This window comes from Nymphalis io, chromosome 17, assembly GCF_905147045.1.
Source record: "Nymphalis io chromosome 17, ilAglIoxx1.1, whole genome shotgun sequence".
Taxonomy (NCBI): domain Eukaryota; kingdom Metazoa; phylum Arthropoda; class Insecta; order Lepidoptera; family Nymphalidae; genus Nymphalis; species Nymphalis io.
This window is the reverse complement of record NC_065904.1, coordinates 11,010,492-11,031,370: the sequence shown is the minus strand read 5'-3', so window position 1 is coordinate 11,031,370 and position 20,879 is coordinate 11,010,492.

The window sequence follows — 20,879 nt, the reverse complement described above, 5'->3', positions numbered from 1 at the left end:
TAGCTATATAATTATTAAAGAAAAACTATGTTTTTATTTATTTTACTCAAATTACTTGTGGTAGGGCTTTGTGCAAGCTCGTCTGGGTAGGTACCACCCACTCATCAGATATTCTACCGCAAAACAGCAATACTTGATATTGTTGTGTTCCGGTTTGAAGGGTGAGTGAGCCAGTATAATTACAGGCACAAGGGACATAAAATCTTAGTTCCCAAGGTTGGTGGCGCATTGGCTATAAGCGATGGTTGACATTTCTTACAATGCCAATGTCTAAGGGCGTTTGGTGACCACTTACCATCAGGTGGCCCATATGCTCGTCCACCTTCCTATTCTATATAAAAAAAAAAAAAATTAATTATTGGTGTCCTTTGATTATAAATCCTGCTAATTACTAAACATTTTTGTACATCACATCAACCACTAAAAGTTTGCTTTCAAATGCTCTAATCTCATGATGTATGTTTTATAATATGAGTAATATTAAGTTAACTAATTTAGAATTATTTCAAGAATAATAAAATTTAAATTTTATAAACATTTTCACTTGAATATCACACTGATCTCAATCCTCGTTATAAGTCCTCGAACTTCGTCTGCGGCATTTATTTGAAGATGAGGTTTCGTTTAAGCGTACTGACTTGTTTGAATTCTAAAACTTAATACCTCACAATATGTATATAACTTGAAACAAAACTCATTATTTAAATAAATTAAAAACTTTTAGAATTATTCATTGTATAGCTCTACTTGGTATATTTACTTGGCGGTAGGGCTCACTTCAAGCCCGTCTGAGTAGGTACACCCACTCATTAAATATTCTACCGCCAAACCGCAATAGGTAGTATAATTGTGATTTGATATAGAGGTGAGTGTGTCAGTGTAACTACATTCACAAGGGGCATAGGATCATTTTTTTTTAATAATAATAATAAATTTATTTAAAAACCATCATATCAGATCAGAAACAAAATGTGAACGATAAAAACTGCTATAGTGTACAACTGTGATGCAGTTATTAACGCCCGTCAACAGACAATTCCCTATTTTGTAAAACATTTGACTTGTATAAAAAAATTAAAAAAAGATACACATCTTAGTTCCAAAGATTGGTGCATTGGAGATGTAAGGAATAATATATATATATATATATATATATATATATATATATATATATATTATTTTATTACAGCGCCAATGTCTATGGGTCGTACCATTTACCATCAGTTTTTCTATCTGCTTATTTATTTTATATAAAGATTTTTTTTTATACAAAAATTAGACGTATATTTAAAAAATATGTTTATTATTATTTTAAATATAAGCCAACATAATAATAGCCCGTTGATATCTCACAGCTAGGCAAAAGCCTTTAAGGAGAAGGCCTATTTTAAAGTTTATTCGTTTCTCTCGCCGAGAAATAATCTTTTAAATTTATTAACATAGGTCAAGGCCTATTAACATTGTTGGCAATCAATTTTAGACTTTATTAACACCGGTATAGCTTTTCATATTGCACGGCTCTTTTAAGAGATATAATTAGTAAGGACTGTATTTTGCTATAAAATTAACTTTTGAGATAATGCTTCGTAGCGAATCGATCTTAAATACTGAAACGAATCAGGCACATATTTCAAGACATATTATATTTAGTGGCGTAGTTTTGCTTTATAAAATAGTTTTTAGGAGATATTAAAGTGCTTGAGTGTGGGCTTAAACTCAGTCACACTATTCCACCATTCTCATAATCCGATGGAACGGCAATCCGACACAACCGTAGAGAGTTTCCTTGATGTCAATACTGCCAACTTTTAAAAACCGTATTCCTACTGAAGTGTTTCTTTAAAATTATAGGAAGGCGGAAGGGCCAATTGACCACTTGATCGTAAGTGGTTACCAACGCCCATAGACATTGGCGCATATTAACCATACCTTAGATCGCCAATTTCTCACGTCATATGCTTTGTGCTTGTAGTTACATTGCACTCGCTCTTCCAAATGCACAATAATACTAAGTTTTGCTGCTTGGCTTGGAATATGTGATATTGGGTGGTAGGTAGGCTAGACGGACTTGTAAAAAACCACAAAGAATTATTGACAAAAGCTAATAATATTTTACGTGATCCATCCGAGGTTAGACCTATGACTTCAAGATCGATAGCCTTATAAGCTAGCCACTAGACCAATGACGAAGTACCTAATACAATACTCATAATCAAACTTACAAGAACGTCATGATATGCTAGCGACCGTCTTTTTTGACTTATCAAGGTTAGTACTAAATGTCACTGATTTTCCTCTGAAACTATTTGAGAGAGCCTTTCAACGCTATAATATTGTCATAATTACATCTTTATCCATTAAGCAGCGCATGCCATAGAATATTTCAAGCGGCACGACTTTTTCCAACTCAACTGCAAACATCACAATTACTTCAGCTAATTTGCATAAATTAGGATGAAAGACACAACTGTTGTTGGCATTTTAAGATGTCTAATTTCAAATAGGTATTTTTACATAAGAAATCAAGTCTATACTAAATTGTTTTTGCCAGCAAAATTTAATGGTGGTTAACAATTATAAAACTTTAAAACTAAGTATAAACTGAAGTTCCAAGACAGAAAACTTTAATATTTTCATATAACTATAACATACAACTGGACGAGTAATAGCTGTTCATTACTAGAACATAAAAATTATACCAATTTATATTTTAAACCTATTATAAGATTATTTACTATTTCCTTTATCATAATTGCATATTTACAAGCAAATTAAAAAAAAAGTATTACTAATATCGCTATAAAAAATATACATAATGCAAAAAGATACTATACTTTATTATCTGTATTTTCTTTGACGTTTGTTTGTTTAATCTGTGGGCGATCTGGGTTCAATGCAATTAGCATTACCGTTAAAAGGTGCAGTTTATACCTTTATTATGCACTCGCTAAAGATCTTATCTACGTTTCAATCTTGAGTTGAAAAACTATAGACGTGTCGTAAAAATGAAAGGTTTTTTCTTCTAATTAAAAGGAAGGTACGCCTACCATATATGTGAAACTTTCACATAGTTTACCGGTTTTTATGCCGTTTATTAAATTTTCATACTCATTACCTTCTTGATTGGTGATAATAATAAATTAAAAATAAACGATCTTCAAGTATTGTATTCAAATTAGTCTGTTATTTAAGGGACTTAACAATCTTGTCGGTGAACTGAATATGGTTCTATAAAGGATATATTGTTATGATTATAATAATACAAAAATAATATGTTTTCATGAATTTATTTGAGTAATAATGTAGTCGGTTTTCGATTCCATCGTGAAACCAGCTGGTTGCTGCCCATCGCAAGATTAATTATCCTAATCAAGCAACGTGATCCCGCTAGTTAATTGACGTGCCAACGAGCTTTTTTAAATGTGTGATGCAAACTGTGACGTCAGTATTTTTTTCGTGTCAATTAATGAGCTTAATAAGAACCTTATACGGTGATCAGAATCTCGTCACATGCGCGTGAGTATTGTAATTTTATTGCGTTTAAAATGCTACAAAATGTCGGAAGCGTCTATAACGATTTATTTGTCTTATAATTCTGTTACCTTGCTTAATATACTTTATATTATATAGTTTGTTTGTCTTATATAAACGATTGTAAAAAAAATGTAAGCTCAGATATCATATTAGGAAAAAAAAAACAACAACATCGTGTAACATTGAAATTGTTGGTTATTTAAATCATTTATTATTTAAGAAAATCAATATATAAATATGGAAAAGAAAAACATAGTTTCGTTATATTTTTTAAGTACTAAAAAACCTACAACATTGTATTAATATATAAAATAAAACAAATTATGTTTATCAATTAAACCTTTATTATTTATTTAATTAATTATTGAACGAAGTAACAATCGAAGTTAGTATTCATATTTTTTGTTTAATTTATAAAAATAAAATAAAAGCTTGTAAATGTCTCGTATCAGATTTATTCAATTGTGAGCGATAGATTTTTATGTACCAAAAGTTATTAAGCTTAACCGGATTTCAACCTGCTATCTTCGGTTAACTTGATTCATTTGCGGATCTAAGGAATACCGTGGTGGTTTTAGTCAGTAGGAGTCCGACATAAGACTCCATCATCTCGAGGTATCGATTAGGATTTCCCCACGAAATAATAAAAAAATAAAAAAGGTTAACTCGATTCTAGGAGCCATTTGGATAACTATTTAATCAAATAACAATAACTTTTCTTTGTTTAATAATAACCAAAGATTAAAAATTAGGTATATACGCGATAACGCCGATAAGGGCACTGTAATTGTTTTCCATTTGCGCCGTGCAATTTGCAATTGCAATTAAAATGTACAAATGCATCCCTGTCATTACGTTACGCATAAATTAAATGTAAAAAACATGAGGGTATATTATGTTTGTCTTCGCAAATGTTCATCATATATTGTACAGAGTAACGTGTAACATACACTAAGCTAATTAATATTTTCATTTCTTTTATTTAATATAAGGAAACAATGGGCGAATCCATGCTGTCATATGATTAACACAATATACTTTACTGTTTTACAAAAAAATAATCAACATTACTTACACCATCAATATGTCACTTTATAAAGGTATTATGTTCCGTAATGAATAAATACATTAAATATTAATTTTAATATTAAATACTATCAAATTACTAAATTTAAATACTATTAAATTTCATAGTTACATTGGCTCACACACTGAATTATTTTATTTGCGTTATATAACTACTAGTAGCTAATCGACAAGGCTTCGCACTGATAGATAAGAAGAAAAATGTATTTTGGTTAGGATTTGCTTAAAATACGTTCTTAGTGAGCGCCGTCGGGGAAGGAGTAGCAGAGAAGGAGTAAATTTTAAGTCAATTGGATAGATAGATTAGGAGATCTGAGGCTCATCTCCGCCTCATACTTTGCTTATATATATTAAGTATATGTACAATACAGTACAGTAACAGCCTGTTAATGTCCCACTGCTGGGCTAAGGCCTCCTCTCCATTTTGAGGAGAAGGTTTGGAGCTTATTCCATCACGCTGCTCCAATGCGGGTTGGTAGAATTCACATGTGGCAGAATTTCAATGAAATTAGACTCATCCAGGTTTCCTCACGATGTTTTCCTTCGCCGTCAGGCACGAGATGAATTTTAAACATAAATTAAGCACATGAATATTCAGTGCTTGCCCGGGTTTGAACCCATGATCATCGGTTAAGATTCACGCGTTCTAACCACTAGGCCATCTTGGCTCAAATGTATCTAAAATCCGATAATTTATTATAGAATAACTTCAAAAATATTATAAATTAAATGAATATAAGTTATCTAATATGAAGTTAATCTGTGCCCTTTACGAAGTGGATTTCCGGCAGATAATTAAAAAGTAATCCGTTTAACAAAAGCGTATTAATAATACTTGATTGTAACAAGTCTTTATGTCTTCAAACAAAGGACATGTTATTTTAAGGTAACAAAGAGGAATTATAACACGGATTACACTTTACCGCGAATCACCAATTAAAGTTTTATCTGTCCTTTTATGTTCATTTTTTTTTTTGGATTTAAAAATGATTATGCATTTTTGTGATTTCTGTCAACGGTACTTTGTGTGGAACGTGTTTCGTTTTATTTTATGGCAGATTAATTGATTACCTTTGTTTCGTTTTTTTTTTGTTTGGTATTACATTAATTTTTGTTATCTTAGTACGATAAAAATCAGTTACTTTAATACTTAGTATTGTTATGTTTCACGCAATGGTGATGTAAGGGATTAATATTTCTTACAAAGCTATATTTGGCTATGGATGGACGTGACCACTTACCATCAGGTGGTCCATTTGCCAGTTCGTAGAAAAAAGGCCAAGCCTTTTTTTTCACCAACTTCAGGCACTTTTGAAATAATTAAAGCCTTAAATATAAAGACAAAACAAATGAAATATTCAGCTCTTTAGTACATTTTATTTTCGATTAATTAATTATTTTTATAAAGGTAATATTTCTATATAAAATAATCCGTAGAACCACTTCATTAATAAAAATATATCGTAATTTTTCCAAGTCCTTAACTTGAAGTGAAGTCAAAAGCTCTCTGTATTACTTAAACCGGGGTTAAGTCGACTCAGTTATTTCTTATTAGCATAAAGTTGGCAACTTCGTATACTAAAAGTTTTACTGAAATTGATAACAGACTTTTTCAAAGATGTCTGTGACTTTTATAAAAAAATATTAAATTCTGTTCGTAACTATATTGTCTAAAAAATTCTAAAAAAAGTACTGAACTGAAATACGTAAAATTTATACAAAGATGCAGGGCTTAGAAAGTTTTAGTATAGATATACTAATATTATAAATGCGAAAATAAGGAGGTATGTCAGTTACGCTTCCAAGGTTAAGCCAATGAACCGATTTTGATAAAAATTGGTATGAAACAGGCTTGAACCTCAAGAATTATGACTGTCTTTGGGGTTCAAGCTACTTTCTTTACCTAATACCCACCACTCTCCCCCTAACACACGGGCGAAGCTTCGGGCAAATACTAGTTTCTCATACAAGTAGCTGCACTTCACAGTTCCACCAAATTAATATTTAGACTATTGGCGTGAAAACGTGAATTTCATGTTCTTGCTTATAATATGTTTAAACGTTATTTTTAATAAATAAACACTTATAAATGTTGCTTAGCAGCTGTTTAATTAAACACTTCTTTGCCTCTTCCTCACATTATTGATTTGGCATTTGAAGGTAGAAGACACAGCATTGTTTAACTAATTACTCGCTTAATAACGTTTATTAGCAAGGAATTTATTCATTGTATAATTAATTAGTACAACATAAGGATAAGCCGAGATGACCCAGTGGTAAGAACGCGTAAATCTTAACCGGTGTTCGTGGGATCAAACCCGGGCAAGCACCACTGAAATTTTTCAATTGCTTAATTTGTGATTATAATTTATTTCGTGCTTTTCGGTGAAGAAAAAATATCATGAGGAAACCTGCATGTGTCTAATTTCATTGAAATTCTGCCACACGTGTATTCCACCAACCCGCATTGGAGCAGCGTGGTGGCAGAAGCTCCAAACCTTCTCCTCAAAAAGGGAGGGAGGCCTTATCCTAGTAGTGGGACATTCCCAGGCTGTTACAATTATATATGAAAATTACAACTACTAATAACTTTTTTCATCATTTATATGATCTCATAAAGAATATGCCTTATTTATTTTAATATTCTTTCACCATAAGCTTAAAAGTTTGGTTATTATTATGAATTGGTAATAATGTAATTGAATCCTTAGCCCCACGCTCTATATGTTATATACTAAGATGTACTTAATATCATATACAATTTAATTGTACATATTAATAATTATTCATATTTATCTAATAATAAAGTTATATTAAAAAAAAACAGATATTGATTTTGACATGAGTTCACAATCGTATTATGCTATTAGTTTCAAGTTGTTCAAATAGTATATTCAAGTTTTTTAGAATAGCTCTATTAATCACATACTTTATAACAATTGTTTCTTTTTGTAAACATATTTGTTTATCGATGGATTTTTTACGGCTTGTTATATAGTCACATAAATTTTATATATCTTAAAATTATTTTTAATTTATCTTGCATTAAGCTCAAGTTTAAAAGCTGTTTTTAAATGTATAACGCATTTGTCTGATGGCTTTTTCAAAGGCAAGTAAATAATGCTTTGAAATGGACTGTGTTATATTTTTTTGCGATAAATTATATACTCTAGAAACCGGCGATGTTATAATCCTATGTGTAATGTATATTGCTTTTAAAAACTTAACTTTTGTGTCTATTTTCTTGTTTCTATTCTATTTTTCTATATATATAAATTCTGAACGATTTTTGAGATATGTTTGTTTTAGTCAAGCTGTTTGTTTTTCTTTAATTAAATTTAAAACTATACTATATTTATTTTTATTTATTTATTTTGAACAAATTATACATATCATAAATAATATATTTTTTTTTATAGAATAGGAAGGTGGACGAGCATATGGGCCACCTGATGGTAAGTGGTCACCAAACGCCTTTAGACATTGGCATTGTAAGAAATGTCAACCATCGCTTATAGCCAATGCGCCACCAACCTTGGGAACTAAGATTTTATGTCCCTTGTGCCTGTAATTACACTGGCTCACTCACCCTTCAAACCAGAACACAACAATATCAAGTATTGCTGTTTTGCGGTAGAATATCTGATGAGTGGGTGGTACCTACCCAGACGAGCTTGCACAAAGCCCTACCACCAGTAAAATATATACGATAGTAACTACAATAATATAAAAGTGTGTCGTAGCTACTAAGGCCCTCCAATTCGACAGCACATTTATTTATTATTTGTTCATTGCAGGTATAAAAATAAAATATAATTTAATTTAACAAAATATAATATATACATCTAAATATATATTACTAAAAATTATTTATTAAGTGTATAACAAGGAAGGGATGGGGTAGGAAGGAAAAATAAGTTAGGTCAATGTTTTACTAATCGTTTTAGTAATAATATAATATTGAAATATCTATCTGTGATTTTAAAACTGCCTAAATGTATTATTAGATAAAGATAAACATTATGAATTTGGTATTGATATCAAATAATAAATGAGATGGCCCAGTGGTTAGAACGCGTGAATCATAAACTATGATCGTAGTTTCAAACCCGGGCAAGAACCACAAAATTTTCACGTGCTCAATTTGTGTTTATAATTCATCTTGTGCTTGACGGTGAAGGAAAACATCATGAGGAAAGCTGAATGTGTCTAATTTCATTAAAATTCTGCCACATGTGTATTCCACTAACCCGCATTGGAGCAGCGTGTTGGAATAAGCTCGGAGCCTTTTCCTCAAAAAAAAGGAGACGAGAGAGCCCAGTAATGGGACATTCACAGGCTGTTATTGTATTAAAATCTGCCTATCTATTATTATCAACAAACCACACGTACAAGGAAACCGTTGCATCGATATCACATAGCTTATTTATTTATTCATGTATTCATCAAACTAACAGAATGTGTGTATTCATTTGTAATGATTATGCTAACGAAGAATGATCTATGATAACTCATTCTAAGTTTACAGTCTAACAGTGCATAAATTAGCATTATGGAATCTTTATTAAATATATTATTACGTTATAATTTTTCATCTAGGTACTTAAAGCTGGGGCCTAGTGTTTCTCAACACGTATATCTTACCCAGACGGGCTTGCATAAACCCTATCACCAAGTACTTACTTTACTATTAATTCAATCTGAAAAATTTCGGGTCCTACTTGGCACAGAGGTTGTCCATTGCCGTACAGCGTGGAAATGCGGCCTGCATCATGGGCAACCTTGCGTCGGGTGGGGATCGGGAGGAACTATTTTAAATTTGTATTAAAAAAAAGGTCATTAATCAAATTTACGTAGTTATCTTTTGTAATAATAATAATTGTGTAATTATCTTTTGAATTATTTATAAACAATATCTGAAAAAAAAATAGTTATTTATTAAGAAGCATATTTTAATTTTATTCTTTTATCAATTCCTGAAATTATTGATATATTTCTGATAATGTATTACACTATAATTGCAAATGACGTGAAATGAAAAATGGTTCTTATTTCTATTTATTTTATTTTACGGGCTTAAGCCCGGGATCATCTCGTTTTTAATAGGTAAATTCGTGTTTAAAATTTATGCTCGGTGTTGCCAGATATCCAGAGCTGCATGTGTTGTATAAATAACTCTGGAAGTCTGTAAGGTAATCATTGAATCCGAAATATAAATGAAAATTTATAATTTTATTATAAATTATAATTTTCATTTATATTTATTTTTATAAATAAATATTATTATTTATAAATATTTTTATAAATAATATTATAATTTTATTTTTAATGAAAATTTATATTTCGGATTTTGTAATAAAAAAAAAACAATTTTAGTTGACCAGTTGTGCATGCATATTGTAATTTTAATAAGAATTTTAATATAATTTATTGTTTTAAATAGTATTTTTTTCAGATTAAAAGTCTGTCAGGCGGATGATTGAGAACTTACGCAAACGCGTTTTAATAGTTAATACATTTCTAAAACTTTCTTTAAAACAACACGCCTCCGACACAACAAAGATTTCAATAAACATTATCCTTTACAGAACAGCATTGCCCAATTACAAACAACTATAAAAATAAAAAATGAAAAAACCGGAAGCGGTCTCGGAAATGACTATTGTTGTTGTAACGACGCCGAGTCATATTCAAGAAAATATGACGCTACTTTCCGTGTGCGTTGCAAAGGAAATTTAGGAAACATAGGGTTTTATACGTGTTGAAATTATCAACGTTCTTTTTTTGAACTTTTATATATTATTGATAGAAATTTATTGATTTTTTTTTCACTATTATGTCATATATTAAAAGAGGTTTTACTTGCTTCATTGTATACTAGCTACCCATCCCAGATTCGCATGGATTGAATAAGTATCATATTACATAAATTGATAACTTTGAAGGAAAAAATACAAAGAAAAAATTCTTATATTTTTTGAGTCACGAAGTTTCACGTTTATCAAACCAAGTCACAAAAGTTTCATCTCATCGTTTCAAATCGGATGAATGAATTTGGAGCGTAAACAAAGCAAATATTCATTTATATTTTTAAAGAATATTCATTTCTATTTATTATTTATGTTTCATTCATTTTTATTGGATTATCTTATTGAACTCATCGGCATACTTGACATTCCGTAAGTAGGGTTTAGCCGTCTATAAGTGTTTTTACACTTTCAATATTTCAATAAGAATAAAATTCGACCGAAGCGTTCATACTTCTAATTTACCTTTTTATTTTATAATAATCCTAACTAATATTATAAATACGTAAGTGATGTTTTTATTGGTACGTTTGTATGTTACGCTTTCACGTTAACTGCTCAACCAATAAATTAATTTTTGCATACACAATATCAAGTATATAGAAAATTAAATATGGTACCCGATACTTGCCTGTGGTCAAAGCTGCGGGTGAAAACTAATAGCTTAATATTTTTTTAACGGACAACATTATTACTTAAAATTACTTTTGACAGCTTAGGTAAGATTTATTTCTGTAAGCTTGACATTTGTCTATGTATTGCGTTTCTAAGTAGAAGGGCTTTACAGACGTCAGAGTAGGTCATGTAATCTCCATTTCTCAGATGACACATAAAGAAATAAAACTAACCTAACCGACGTCATTAGTCATATGTATGAACGTGTTGCCAGTCAAAAATAATGTTACCTATCAAAATCAATACTTGGACGAATGTCAATAAAAAAATTTGTATAATTATTTCAATATATAAAATACTTTTCATTTATAAGAAACTAAATAAATAACAAACAAATAACGATAAATCTTAAACCGTTTCCAAGCAAAGTCGCGAATTATATTTCGTCGTAAATAAATTTCAAGTGATGAAATTCACATTGCATTACGCCTTGTACTTTACGAGGTGCTAGGTTGCTTGATTAATTTTGTGGTTGCGTGATACCAACCCATTATCTGTTCGTATGTAATTTTGTTACTGTTATGGTTACCGTTTCATATCAGAGCGTTTGTCGTGTTTAGATTTCAATGGAATAAATTAAATGATTATTTCATAGAAATTATCAGATATTTATATTTGATTCGCTCGATCTTTGAATTAAATTTGTTGTTCAATGTAATTTGAAATGAAATACTACGAGTAGAAACGATTTACGTACCAATTTCAATTGATAAAGTAACCTTCTCTATTCAGGCGGTTAATTAGTATCAAAATCGATTCTTCATAACGTTCGCGAAATCTCTTAGAATTTTGGTTTCAATATACATAAGTACATAATTTATTGTTTGCTCAAGACTTAAATCATGACGAAACCTGAAACATTTGACAAATACTTGTAAAAATCTAGGTATTATTTATTTCTGATTTTGTCTAAATCATTTCATTTGCCACACTAATATCACGATTTAATAAAAATTTTGAATATTACTTTGAAGCAAAAAAAAACCTTCGTAGAGCACAAGGTTGCTTGCCAGGATATCTCCTGATCTTTTAATTGAGATCCATGTGTCCTGACCAATCTTGTTCAATACGTAATCCCATCAGCTTAATAGAGGTATCATAATTACAGAGCTAACGTTTAACTGTATATATAGTAAGGCCTTGATAAAAGCACGTGCTACTGTACCACACGTACATACAATCGCCAGGTATGTTTGAGCTGGTAAGGGAGCTTGTTAACGAATTTACTTGTGGTAGGGCTTTGTGCAAGCTCGTCTGGGTAGGTACCACCCACTCATCAGATATTCTACCGCAAAACAGCAATACTTGATATTGTTGTGTTCCGGTTTGAAGGGTGAGTGAGCCAGTGTAATTACAGGCACAAGGGACATAAAATCTTAGTTCCCAAGGTTGGTGGCGCATTGGCTATAAGCGATGGTTGACATTTCTTACAATGCCAATGTCTAAGGGCGTTTGGTGACCACTTACCATCAGGTGGCCCATATGCTCGTCCACCTTCCTATTCTATAAAAAAAAAAAAAAAATAATACGCTGACGACATGGCTGTTGTATGCATAATGACTGCCTCCAAACGCTGATTCATGATATAAGTATTGTACAGTTCTCTTGGATTGATTGAACTGATTGTATAAATAAGTTTCTTTGAAAGCTATACTGTGACTAAGCAACCTTACCAACTTTGGTTTCTTTTTTAAATTTCGAATTCGAATATGTCGTCTATCCAGTCAGTGCGTTTAGAGCCATTTTATATAAAATGATAACTTGCAGCCTTTATTATTACATAACATAAAAAAAAGCTGCACAGTATTTGACGAAAAACGAAAAAGCGTTCATACTTTGCCTACCAAATGCGATGCGTTGGGCGTTCAAATTCACTAATGCGTGAGCGCTTCTGGAGACCACGTCAAACGAAAAAGCATGAACTATATAGTGCGCTTACCATTTTGTTATTTTACTCAGTTTGTGTGTAAAATGCATTAGATGGATTTAACCTAACTAAATATACTACATATTTATTCTTGGAAAATAAAAACGGTTCTAAGATTTTTAATAACATAAAAGTACATGCGACCGCAGCACTATTCATTAAGACTGCTGAAATAAAGACGTAAGATGCAAACTTAATTCCAAAAGAACTAAAACTCTTCATAAAGATTTAAAACATGGAACCAAGTCCCGCTATGATTAAAGCCCTAAGTATAACTAAGTTAGGTATTTAGTCAAAGAAGTGAAATGATGAACAATCACCATAAAATCTCAGTTTTCATGATGAAACTCCTTTCAGATAACAAGGACTTGAATAAAGAAAGTTACATCACTCGTAAAATCTGGGCCCTAAATTCGGTTTTGAATGTGCAAGCGATACTGTCCCATGTGTTAATAGACTAAATGCCAAAATTGCATGCTTGCGTCTGATGTATTGTTTCCTTAGAGTAAAGAGTGCAGAAGTGCTATATAGCCAAGACAATATAATTGTTTGTAATAAATTAAAGTAACAGTATGTAAATGTCCCACTGCTGCGCATAACTGGGCTGGGAACATTCCAATAGAATACGGTTTGGTGCATACACAAGACATAGTAGACTATTATCAGACACATGCAGGTTCACCAATGATCACGAGATGAGTTAAAGAACAAATTAAACACCTGATAAACTATCATCAATATACTATTCATCAGTGACGTTTAATGAATATTATAAGTTGGTGTTTGAGCAACTGAACGAAAATTTTTTTCGGTAGATAAATATTCTCTCACACTTTCGGTACGATCTTTTTGATACATTTAAATTATAAATTAATTTAATAATGCCTTAAAAATCAAAGTTTATTGAGACTTTTCTTATAAAAATACATGTACATATATAAACAGGCCTAGCATTTCCAGCATCAGCTGTTCTATGGTTGTAGCAAACCGAGGGTAGTCGTAGCTGAACTACTACTTGGACTAAAGATCTAATAGAATTAGCATAGAAATTGATTCACTCCAGTCGGTTCCTTAGAATGTTCTATCATCATTTAATCCACTTGCTCTAGCCGCATATAGAGCTCGGGCAGTTTGACAAAAGTTGATTAAGTTATTTTCATTGATAAATGTATTCAAATTACCTTAAAAGGGTTATTGCTATTTTCATGATCTCGTCTCCGTAAAAAATGCCCGAGATCCTTTTGAGATGTTATATAACATGCAGAATTATATTAGTTAGATTTCCTAGACTTAATTACGTCACGAGTTGATGATAAAATATTAAGAATTTTTGTTATTTAATAAGAATGCAGACGAAAGCAGCTTCCGATCAGTCTCATAATTATTATTATTACAAAGTCACACCAGCGCTACTGTGGAATATTATATGTTATGCCATTGGGCATTAGTAGTATTCTTTAATGGGCATATGTTATAGGTAGGCGGACAGGCAAACGGGTCATCTGATGGTAAGTGGTTACCCCACCCATAGACAATGGCGATGTCATCGCCAATGAGATGCAATCATGCACAACCAACCTTGGGAACTAAGGTGTTATGCCCCCTGTACCTATTGTTGTTTAGCGGTAGAATATCTGATGAGTGGGTGGTACCTAACCACACGGATTGCACAAAATATAATCGATAGTAAATCGGATGTAGAATATACTGAAAAAAAAGACAAGTTACTTAGTATTGTTTACAAGTTAGATATATATCCTTCACGTATATGTACGAATACAATCCAACTATTTTATTATTACAAGAACGATAAACTCACATCTTTCAAGTTAATAATCTAAATTTAAAGCGGGTGAAACTCCAAAGCGCAGCTACTTATATAATAATATTATTTATACCAAAACCATTTCAGTCACGCCTGAACAGAAGTAAAACTTCGTTCTACGTACTGAAACGATTTTTTTTGGTGAATTTAAATATAGAACTCAAATCCAACTTAAATTTACCCGTATTCCAAAAAGTAAAAATGACGAAAGCAGACCGTCTAGAAGGTATAAAGAAGAAACAAACCGAATCGTAGTATTCGTATTACCATACAAATGAAGTCCGACTGTTTCGTACGTGAAAGGATTGGACTTAAACATATTTGGTTCCGTAGATAATATAAACGGGTTTTCTTTATGTTATGTATCTTGCTAAGTTTCTTCTAAACTTTGATCTTCGTTTAGAAACCACATATTGTAATCCTATATATTGTAATATACGTTTAAAATCTCTTAAAAATACTTAAATAATCTTTTTTTTCATATTATCTGACCGCTGTTGATCATAGCGACTATTCTCAAGGGAGTCTAATGAAATGTTATACCCCCTTTTGATGATCCGATATGATGAAAAAGACCAGACTAGAATTCAGGTGCAAGACCAATGGCTTTACGCGTTCTTTGAGGTATAACTACAGCCAACCAACCACAGAAAAATCCATTAACTTCTTAATTTCAAAACTTGGGCTTAGAACCCAGAACCTTGGGAGCTGTTACTTTATTCACGAGACCAACGGAAAAATTCAATGTAATATGCATTCGAGATATACGATATCGTATAAATAATTTGAGCATTTCATACTGATAAAAAATATGAAATGATTTTATTTATTATTCGCATGAAAATATTTTAAAATTTTTCTATTAAATATTCCGTTTACAAAATATTATTCAGTTTCCGAACGATACGTACGGGTTTTTAATTTCACAAGCGATCCACGGAACCTCTGCTTCTTTTTCACAGTCCATTTGGCGCGGGTCATTGGATGTTTTTATTTTTTTATTTTACCAAACTGTTCCGTACCGTTTTATCGGTTTCAATCGAATGATATATGCAATATTAAATTTAACTAACGTTTCAGCGCTGCAGGAAACAACGTTTTTTGTTTTTTTGTTTTTTTTTTAAAGCCGTTGTGTTTGTATAGGCCCTGAATTGTAATGGCCGAGTTTTTGGTTACGAAGTTTGTATTCGAATGGTGTACACATTTTTTTACCTATGTTTTTTTTATATATAGGTAGAACGGACAAGTTGCCACATGATGGTAAGTGGACACCACCAATACATTGCCAAATAAATATTAACCATTCCTTTCATTGCCATTTTAATGGTGGTATTTAGTGGTGGTAGCTACGGCTTTGTGTAAGCTCGTCTGGGTAGGTACCACCCACTCATCAGATATGTGTATGGGCGTTGGTGACCACTTACCATCAGGTGGCCCATATGCTCGTCCACCGTCCTATTCTAAAAAAAAAAGAGTTAATAATACCTTTAATTATCTTAAATAATTTATTTAAGATTGTTTAAAAAAAACTAGTTTCTTTGACAGTTATTTTCTAGGATAAAAGTACCTTCTAGTTAAAATATCAACCTGTGAATATTCCACTGCTGCCACCTCCTCTCCCTTTAAGGAGAAGGGTTGGAGCTTATTCCACCATGCTGCTCCAATGCGTGTTTGTGGATACACATGTGGCAAAACTTCAGTGAAATTAGTCACATGCAGGACAGGAGAGGAGGCCTTAGCCCAGCAATGGGACATTCACAGGCTGTTACTGTAGGTAACCTTACACTTTAGCGATTAACTAATCTTGTAAAGTGTTTCAACCGTCTAGTACATTCGAACCAGGTCTATTTCTCAGCGTATTTCTCAATGAAGTTTAATACGTATTCAAGGCATTTTCAAGTATATTTTATGAGTCATAAAAGAAGTAATCAAAATAAAGTGTTGCACGACAAATCGATATGCCGTCCCAGGTAGTATTTATTTTTAAAATAAAAGCAATGGCCATTTTAAAAATATTACTAATATTCTTATTTACCCTTCCGATTAATCGTAAAGTGTTAGGAGTGGGCCTAAATGGATCGAACCTGCGACTTTAACATATAAATGTTCCGTAAACCATTGTGATATTGACGCTTCATTTCAAAGATAAATATATAAATAAATTTTAAATAAAATGTTTCTAAATATATTTCTTCAGTATTTAACGCAAGAAATCTAGTATTTCTTGCGTTAATACGTTAAGTAATTGTTTATTTATTTTTATTTACAATATTTATTAGTGAAAGGTCAATATCGTTTGTGAGGTAGAAAGAGACAAGCTTATATTCCACGCACACAAATTTTGTCTGTTTATTTGATTAAGCTTATTAATTATAATAATTATCGATAAAAAATAAATGATTTAAGCTTTTAAAGATTTATAAATATGACGCCATTTGAATAATGTGATTAGTTTATATTTAACTTTGTGTATATATCTTAAAACAGTGAGTCAAGTTCAGATAATCAGGATCCTACATCAATCATCATCATCAGATCGGCTTAAAATAGTCTGTAAAATAATTTTCTTATTTGTAAGGAAAGTATGTTTCGCGTGGAATCAACTTCAAATACAAACTTGCGTCGGGTGGGAATCGGGAGGCACTATTTTAAATTTGACTTAAATAATTTAAAAAAATTGACAGTTATATTTCTGTGTTAACGTGTAAAATATTTTAACTTAGATATAATATTTATGTTTCAATGTAATATTAAATTATTAGACGTTAAAATTATATTTTTGTAAAAAAATAAAATTCTTGAAAATATTTAAATTTTATAAATATTATAAAAAAACTTTAGATATCATTAAAAATATCATACAACTTTATCCAAACAGTAATTATTTCGTAAAATATATTTAAAAAAAAATTAAATTTTTACGAATGACGAGTTGAATTGTCAAAGAAAATGGTGATTATGAAGTAAAACATATTATTTTTTAGAAATTATATCGCTATGTAACATCTGTGATAGAGACAAAAAATTTGATTAAAATTCTGAAGCGACTAATAAATTATTTTAAAACTTTGTTAAGCATTAGTATTAAGAACTTTATTATTAATTGTTATCTTTAAGATATTTATTTTTTATGTGTAAAATGAACTTCGTTCGTCCTTTTATTTGTCTGGCTTTCACTCTAAGCCGTTAAGCCGACCTTCGTGCAATACACGAATAGTATGTAATGGTACGGATTCCATATGTAACAATCTAATTACCTTATGTATAAGAAATGAGTATTATCCTATGAAAACTGCGGTTGTGTTGTAGTGCTATTCGGTAACAAATAACTTCATTAGTCATATATATACTATTTGAATGCGTATTCTTGAGTTATAATTATTACGGTCAATGTCGCAAATCACTTTCTTATATTTCACGACCGATTTCCGTAGCGAGTTTCAAGTTTGTTCTTATAGAGTAGCTATTTGACAAGCACCGATAAATTTTCACGTATTTAAATTTTATTTATTAATAATTCATCATGTTTCATCTTTTACAGGAACAGAAGCATTTCACCCTATATACTTATCCCTTTTTTATCTACTGTTGATGTATTTCAGCCGAGTGAATCTGTCGACTAAAGCTAGTGTTTGTTAATCTTACATTGATTATAAATATTTATTGCTGAAATTGTGAAAAAAATACCCCATAGCCAGTTTCCGAAATTGTTGAAACGTTTATTCAAATCCGTATTCGAATGAAATTTAGAGGTTTCGATTGCCAAATCCCGAGAGATGATCGTAAAAAATAATGGTACCGTTTTAACTGCATTTGATGGCGAGCGACGTTACCATTTACTGCGTTTTTCGATGGAAATTTTTTAATGTCTGAATGCATTTGGAGTCAGCTATAATCTCTTGTTTATACTTCGACTGGCTTTTAGCGGTTACTTCGTGTGATGTCATATTGGTTTAATTATTACCTTATATTCTGCGACTTTCACATGCATATACGTATATATAGAGAAAATCGTTTAGAAAAAGTAATGTACATTACATTCATTTGTAGCGGATTTATATATCAGTTTGTTGAATTGCAGTTGCTGCAAAAAATAACACGTGGAAATGTATTAAAAATACTGAAAACTGTGAAGGTTTTCAAGGAGCTTTAGTATTGTTTCTTATACTAGTAATATATATTTCTTTCGATCGACCCAATTTGACTTATTATTCACAAACTTATATAGAATTATGACATTTTTGTTTTGTTTTGTTTTTTTGTTCTCTAAAATAGTTTTTTGTTTTTCCTTTGTTCTCAATTATTTTTATCTAAATTAATATGTAAGCTTATATAAATATTAAATATTCAATCGTAAATTTACTAATAATTTCAAAATGTTAATGTATTTGTATTGTGATGGACTTGTAATTTTTAGCTAAAAACTTTATTCAATGACTATGTATAATGTGATGAATTAATTAATAAATAAATAAATATTATACACATACCCTCATATATTCCCGTTTCAATATATATTTCATCCTGGATCAAGTCATACATTAATTTTGTTGATGCCTCACGTCAATACGTCCTTAAAACTGAAATCATATTGTTAGTATTGGAGTCGACGTCTCGATAACTTAATGCATCGTTTTGGCACCCTTCAGATGCATCTGTCTATCCGTTTGTCCTAAATATGCCAATATTCCATTACGATTCGACGCAGATGATGGTACGCATCAATATAGTTGCATCGAATAAATCGTCTATAGTGTACCACACAGTTTGACAGTTATATAACTTTTTTTTTATAGAATAGGAAGGCGGACGAGCATATGGACCACCTGATGGTAAGTGGTCACCAACGCCCTTAGACATTGGCATTGTAAGAAATGTCAACCATCGCTTACATATCCAATGCGCCACCAACCTTGGGAACTAAGGTTTTATGTCCCTTGTGCCTGTAATTACACTGGCTCACCCACCCTTCAAACCGGAACACAACAATACCAACTACTGCTGTTTTGCGGTAGAATATCTGATGAGTGGAAGGTACCTACCCAGACGAACTCGCACCAGCACCAGTACCATAAGATTCTGTCAAGAAATACCCAGTTTCAGCTCAGAGCTATCAGATTTAGTTTAAAAAAACTCATTGCAGTGCCCAGTGCTCAGTATGGTCGGTAAGCGAATCATGTAATCAATTATTATCAGTATAATTTTATGTGTATTTTTTTATTACATAGCCTCGCCCTTCTTGCCTCTGTCACGCAAGATACAAAAAGCGCATGCATTTACATAGTTCTTGACAATATATAACATGATCTTGCTTCTAATGTATATAAGCGTCCTATATGACGAACAACAATCACAGTGATAACGAAACATCTGAATACTTGAATTATATTAGTGATGTTTTAAAATATCGATGTTTTCACTCAAAACTCAATGGCTTTTGCATTTATGTTAAGAGAATGAACTTTAATAAACTGTCCAGACGCCGAGTCACTGTTAACTCAACGGCTTCATTTAGTGACATAAAGTTGTAATATCGATACGATAGTTTTTTTATTTTTTTTGTTGTTTGGAAAACAAAATTATTTTGTTAATTTAATTATAAAGTAATATAATTTAAAATGAAATAGAATAGAATATGCTTTATTGTACACCAAAAGAGTTTCAGAAACATATAGTTTAAAACAAAAACATTAAAAAACGAAAACTTTTAATGTACAAAAAGCGGTCTTATTGCTAAAAGACTCTTCCAGACAATCTTTGGGTGAAGGACATGAAATAAATAAAGTAGGGGTACAGATCAACTCAACCTTTATTTTTAAATAAATATAAATACTATTTCATAAATATAAATATAAATAAATAATATATACGTAAACATACACATATAATATATACCGCAACCGTAACCGTAACAGCCTGTGGATGTCCCACTGCTGGGCTAAAGGCCTCCCCTCCTCTTTTTGAGGAGAAGGTTTGGAGCTTATTCCACCACGCTGCTCCAATGCGGGTTGGTAGAATTCACATG